Below are 7101 nucleotides of genomic sequence, written 5' to 3' on the forward strand. Positions count from 1 at the left end.
TAACAAGCACGTTGCCCTGGGGCAAAGAATGGCATCTCCCTGCAGCCCCCTGCAGACGAGGCTGGAGTATTTGGACCTCCGCAGAGAGGTGCTAGTCCCATGACTCTCTTAATCAACACATGCCACTAAACTGAGGAAGGTGAGAACTCTCTAAGCACCCAAGAGAGTCTCTAAGGGCATTTGATGACGATGGAGGATGGTAATGGCGACACAATGCTGCGACTTTGGTAAAGCACCAACGTGATTTAGAAACAGATGCTTCGGACTTCTGGCTGCACGTCTTCCCTCTGTTCTGACCTGGCCTTCTCGTCTCTTCTCTCCTGATCCCAGCCCCTCCGCATCTCCTCCATACTCTCTTGTCTCTGTGGAGCACAGAGAGACACCCTCGTCCTGGCCGCTGGCTTCCCTCTTCCCCCTAAGGCCCCTTCATCTGAGGTCTGGGCTGGCCGGACCGAGGGGGGCTGTTTCCTCACACGTGATGCCGCCCTGCCGTGGCCTTGCTTGCTCCCCTGATTATTTCTCCTTAATTGAGCGTAAAGAATGTGAGGAATGTGGAGTAGACCGCATGAGGAGGGCTGCTGCAGCCCCCTCCGGGATCTGGGATTCTGAACTCTGGGTGGGAGAAATGCAGATGGCTGCTGAGCCCCACAGAGCGTGTCATTCCTGGGGCTCCCCGCTCCCCCCACCCCCACAGCCCACTCCCCACGGTGGTCTGTCCATTTCTCCAACCTGCTCTGGGGTTTTCTTCCTTCTTTCTGCACAAAGAATTTCATTTCTTTGTAAAACTGACCACCATCTCCTTTCTTCCCAGGAGTCTGCCTTGATTTAAACCCACCTGATATTGGGTTCCAGGTGGAACGCTAGAAGCTCTTCCCTCTGCTCTGATGGAAGAGGGAGAAGCAATGATGGCGGCTACTCCTTGGCCTCTGGCGGCTGTTGGGAATCCCTCGTCCAGGCCATCCAGGCTGTGGGAAGATGTGGGTGCTTACCTGTCAGGAAAGCAGCCAGGTGAGTCACAGCTGGAGCACTTCCCCTGCCCGTTCCGCGTCCAGGCTCCTGTCTTCCCTGGTGGAGTGGGACATGGAGGAGAAATGTTGAAGAGTCAGCCCTGGGTTGTGTCCTGGTCTGGTCCTGGTGTGACCTCAGGGGAATTTCTTTATCCTCTCTGAGGCTGTTATGTCATTTTTACATATTTATTTATTTTTAAAAAGATTTAATTGATTCATTTGACAGAGAGTATGCACAAGCAAAGGGAGCGGCAGGCAGAGGGAGAGGGAGAAGCAGACTCCCGGCTGAGCAGGGAACCTGATGTGGGGCTCAATCCCAGGACCTTGGGATCATGACCTGAGCTGAAGGCAGACACTTAAGCAACCGAGCTACTCAGGTGCCCATGTTAGGTTGTGTTTTAAAAGGATGGTGATATTTCCACACTTGCAGGGTTATAAAGATGAAATTCGATGTGCCAAGGCTTGTGAAGTGCATAGTAGGTGCTTGGAAGGTAGTAGTAGTTTGACTCTGAAGGATACTGAAGGAAGGGGTGATTTTTACTACAAGAAGTTTAGTTTCCTGTGGGAAATGGAATAAGCCATCCCTAGAGATCATCAGAAGGACAGAGTGACCCTGAGAAACCTGGTCCTAGGATTTGCACCAGAGAGGTGCAATGGTTAGGGGACTTGGCAATCCTGTGTGGCTTGGGATCCTTAGGAGAGGAGAGTGACAGCTGTCTTCCTCCATCGCCCCTCCCCCCACCCTCCCAGAAGCCTGACCAGAGGCAATGTTGATTCTGCAAGGGGGGAGGGGGGGAGATTCAGGGTGTATTTAAAGAAAATTTCCTGCCCAGGAGAGAAGTCCTTTGTTGTGATAGCTAATCTTCCCAGAATAGTTGAGTGTGGGCTGAATTTATTTTCACACATAGGACCGGGATTGGGGCTGGCTGGGGTGTAGGCTACCCTTACCCAGAAGCGGAGGCTGGCCAAGGTGGTCCTCTGTGGCCTCCTCTCGCCTAGACTCTGCTGGCCGCCCTCAGCCTCCCACATCCTCCACTCACCGGTAGGCAGCTGCCTGGCGTGCTCTGAGAGTGGCAAGGTGGAGAATGCACCGATTATATTCTGCAGCTTCTGGAAAGTTCCTGCTGTTAGCGACTTGCAAACCTCCTGAGGTGAAAATTCAGAACAAAGTGGAAAGTAAATGGGCCTCATGAGCGATGGTGCAGGGAGCCGTATCACTGGGGGTGTTTATGCACAGGGGCCCCTGAGGAGGGCCATGGGCCCCTTCATCTTTATGGTGCCAGGAATGCTGGGTATTAGCGGGGCTTAGGATGGAGGCTGACCTGCAGGGTTGACACTGGCATTTCACCTCCATTTTCTGGAGGCAGAGGCACATTACTGCCCTCCCCACTGCGGCAGGAGGTGCCCAAGGAGAACTGCAGGGTTACCAGCAGAGAAGGGTCCCAATGAAACTGATTCTGTGGCTGGAGGCCCGGGGGGGCGGGGGCAGCAGGACTTGGCAGAGAGCGTAATGAATCTTGCATAGATGAAGGAAGAGTATTCATTTGTAGGAATCTAGTTTCCCCATGATCAGGCTGAGCCTTTTCACGAAGTCAGACGCTAGACCGCTCTCCTCCTCAGAGCCACACCCCTCCTGGAGCCTAGAATGTTCAGAATTGTGCACTGTCTCCTCCTCCCACCCTGCCCCCACACCCCATCCCCATCTGGGGCGACATTCCTGTTCACAGTCACAGCAGCCCTGGCAGCAGCCCTGGCTGGGCCACATCTGGGGCTCTGATGGCCACATCTGCATCTGCCCTTCTCAGAGCTGGTTATTTCTATTCTGACTTTTATCTGCATCTGTGGAATCTGGAGGCGATCTGCGGAGGGTGGGTTCCCAGCCCCAGATGCTGTCAGTTTCTAGGGGAAGATGGGGAGGACCCCATGTCACTAGGCCCGAAGGAGCTGCTCTGATGGGCTTCAGTTGAGGGCCTTGGCTCCTACCTCTCTGTAGTCATGGAATCCTAGCTCTTGGGTTCCAGGCAGAGAAAGCTGGGAGCAATTCATTCCGAGCCTCACACCTCACTCCCCAGGCCCTCTCCCCAACCCCCGCCTTGTTCTACTCTATCTATGCCTCTTGCCCCTCCTCCGTAAGCTAATATATTTATCATTGCCACTCAGTCCAGGCTATGGCTCCCAAATGGCCAATGGGATGGTGGGAGAAGAGAAAGCACACTCATGCTGCATGTGAGAGGGAGATAAATGTGGGGTGGGGGATGTGGGAGACCAAGATAGAACTGGGTACAGGTGACTTCTGGCTATCACAGGGGTCCCTGGACTGGTTCAGAAAGGCTCCAGGTAATGTCAACATGAAACGCTAGGGGCAAGGCTTGTGTGGCCAACATGTTCTGGATTTATAGGCCAGGAGGATCCATGAGAGGACTTCTGGCTTTTAAGCCAGAGCACCTTGGGCTATAGGCTGGGTCTCCCAGCCAGCCTCTGATCTGGCTTCTTTGTGTCCAGAGTTCCCTGGCTGGGCTGCCCTCTCAAGACTGTAGGAGAGTGGTGGGGTGTGTGTGTATGTGGGGTGCGGTGTACTGAACAATTCTTGTTGTAGTCTTTCGTGGCTGGACAAACACCCTGGCCATAGAAACCCTGACACAAAGCCTGACTCAGGAAGGGACAGAGGACTCCAGAGAGCTGGTACATTTCCTCTGGACTAGCCCGGAGCTGCTAGTGTCCTGGGAACTTTGCAGGTTAGTGTCCCCGGAGTGAGGTCCTCCAGGACGAGGGAGGTAGACCCCTGTGGACTTCCCTCACTGGCCTAGAGAAAACTAGGGTTCGGGGCAGAGAAAAGTAACTGGAGGGGTCTTGAATGGGATTCTATGTTAAGAGTATGGACAAGCCCGTGGGTGTGTGTGTCTGTGTGTGTATGTGCGTGAGGGGCGGTGGGAATAAACCACTTTGTTTAGAAGGTTGCCATCCTGGTCCTGATGGAGGACTCCCCTCATTGTGTTCTGCAAGGCTTCGGGACCTTGTGACTTAGAATGGTGGTCTGCCTGGCACATTCCCCAGGATGTATTGGAGTACCAGCTGAGCCCAGGTTAGGGTTGGCTGATCAGGAAGTGCACCCCCAAAGTGGAGGGGCGGAGGCCGTGGTGGATTCCTCAGTGATTCTGCTGGGAGTTCATCAGGTATGGGCTTGTTCTCAGGGATTGGAAACCTCCCAGCCCTGCTATGATACTCTGTAGTGGCTTTCCAGGCTCTGCGACCCAAGAGCCGACTCACTCATTATTGGAGCAGAGCCCCTCGTTTGGATCTCATTTGATAGGGTGTGTTTGGGCTTCTGCAGCAACCGTGATGGTCTCCGAGCAGAGGACATCCCTGCTGAGGCTCTATGGTCACCCTGTGAAATCTTGCTGATGGGAGCCATGATTCCACCAGTCACATTCAGGACTAGTGGCACTCTACTAGGTTACTAGACTCATCTTTCTGAGCCTCAGCATTCTTATCTGTAAGATGGAAGTAAGAGGAATGCTTAACTCATAGGGTTGGTATTAATTAAATACAGCAATACAGAGAAAAAGCCTATCACAGTGCCTAGTACCTCGTCAATGTTCATCAAAGAGTGTTAACTCAACTCAACCTCATCAAAGAGTGTTAACTCTTACTGTTTGTTAATTCCCATCCTACCACTGACTCCTTCCTCTGTGTGGGTGAGGCTTATGATTTACATAGGTCAGGGTGAGAATGTGGAGCTGGGGCTACAGTAGGCTTTGGGATAAGAATACAGGGTGGGATTGAATTTATTGATTTTAAATAGTGTTTGGGTTGAGGCTGGCTTGGGTCCCCCATAAAGGATGGGCGTTAAGATTGAGCTTGGGGTTAGGACAATGTTTGGGATGAAAGTCCCTGGAAAATTTGGGTTGGGGGTGGAGTGGCCCTTAAGGAAGCCTTTTTATCAAGAGTAGAATGACTATCTCCTACCCCCCCCCACCCCCGCCAGCATGTGCTCAGGAGACACAGCAGGGCTCTGCAAGTCCGGCTTCCTGAGGGGGTGCCCTGGCCTACGGAGACCCAAGAGTTTTCACAGGCTGACCTCCACCCCCTCAGGGCTCTCTTGGGTGGAGAGAGCAATGCATAAGGCCAGGGCCTTTCTGGGAACCCCGGGGAGATCAAGGCTGGAGAGAATGTAGGGAACGCACTGGGGCCTTCTGGGTTAGTTCCATCGCTCCAACACAGTAAGTAAGCTCTGCCCCCCAACCCCTTCCTGATCCCCATGTGCTCACCTACTGGCCTCTGAGTCCAGGGTTCTTTGGACTCCCTTGCACATCTCCCACCCCAACCCCCACCTTCCTCCAGCCTCCACCTCTGGCAGGAGGTAGGATACAAAGGCTGGATCTTTCCACCAGCCCCATCCTCCTCCCTTGCCTTTCTCCCTCCCGGGGCTGGCAGAGGCCAAAGAAAACAGAGCGCTGCCCCAGCTCACTCTCACTCTCTCCCTCACTTCCTGCTCTGGGAAGATGGTTTACTCCCTCCCCCGCCCTGGCTGGGGACCTGGCCTCGGTGTCAAGTTTCCACAGAGTTTCTAGAATCAGAGGCCCTGCCTGGGCTCAAGCTGGACCCCTCACCTCTCTCTGTGTCACCTCTTTCATGTCTTATCTCCCTCAGCCCAGGGCCCTGTCTCCCAATCTCCTAGTAGTAAAATTTTGTTCTTCAGGTGGTGGAAGAATCCAGTGGAAGGAAGGTTTATTTGGTAGTAGGGGGCATATAGGATGAGAGAGGGGTGGAGTGGGGACAGATGGCTGAATGGAACTCGGGTTGGGTGAGGGAGTCCTGTGGACACAGGGACTGAATCCACTTCCCTTCAGCCTGCTGACCCAGTAGAAACAGCTCCTCTTGAGGCCCAGGAAGGATGATGTCACTGGACCTGTGCAGTAGTGTGGCCAGTGCGCAGCCTTGATGAGCTCCCCAGGGTGGCTTTAGAGGGCCAAGCAACCCCAGGTCCAATTGCGGCCAGCTCAAGAGACACATCTCCTTCAGAACTTCCTGATTTCCAGATCCCTGTTCAATCAAGTCTCAAGTCCAGATACCCTCCCCAAATTCCCTCAGGGGATTCTCAGCCTCATTTCCTCTGCTCTGGGTAGAGTTTTGTCGCAGAGCCCCTCAGCTTCTGGGAGGCCTGTGGGGTATCTGAAGCCCTGGTGCTCTGCCTATCCTGCAGACCTACCCTCTCTCTCCAACACCAGGCCTCTTTATGGGGACCGAACTGTCCTTCCTCCTTTCTTCTTCACTTGCCCTCCCCAGCTTCCCAGCCCAGAACTTGGGTTCTCTTCAAGTTACTGCTGAGTTGACTCAGACAGAAGTTAAACATATGGGCCCTGGTGTCACACTCCCTGGGTCTGGATACTCGTTCCATCACTCAGCAGCTGGGAAAGCTTGAGCAAGACACTGGCCACCTTATGTGTGAAGAGGGGATAATGACTCCAGCTACGGCATAGGGCATCATGTTGTGAGGATTAAGCCAGGTAACACAGGAATGCTTGTAAAGGACTTAGTGTAGTGCTTGGTACAGAGACACATCTGACAGGTGACAGCTCTTATGATTAGCATGTCTTGTGATCACTCCCCTGCACCTGAAGGCAATTCCAGAGAGAATGCTAAGGGACGGTAGAAGACCGAGCACATTACTCTCTGCAGGACGGCTTGGCAGGTGTCCCTGTCTACCCATCTACCTCTCGGTAATGCCTATCCTGGCATTTAGCATGAAGTTAAGTGTTCTTTCCTTCCATCTCCCTCCTTCTTTCTTTTCTGCCCTTAACACTTATCAAGAACCTACTCTGGGGCACCTGGCTGGCTCATTCGGGTGAGCGTCTGACTCCTGATTTTTGGCTCAGGTCCTAATCTCACGGTTGTGGGACTGAGCCCTGCTCAGGCTCCACACCGAGCGTGAAGCCTCCTTAAGATCCTCTCTCTCCCTCTCCCTCTGCTCTGCCTCCTCCCAGCCTGGGCACATGCTTGCTCTCTAAAAAAAAAAAAAAAAAGAAAGAAAGAAAAAAAGAAAAGAAAAAGAAAAAAAAGAATCGATGAATCTATTCTGGCCCAATTCTGTGCT

This window comes from Martes martes, assembly GCF_963455335.1.
Source record: "Martes martes genome assembly, chromosome: 9".
NCBI classification, from domain to species: domain Eukaryota; kingdom Metazoa; phylum Chordata; class Mammalia; order Carnivora; family Mustelidae; genus Martes; species Martes martes.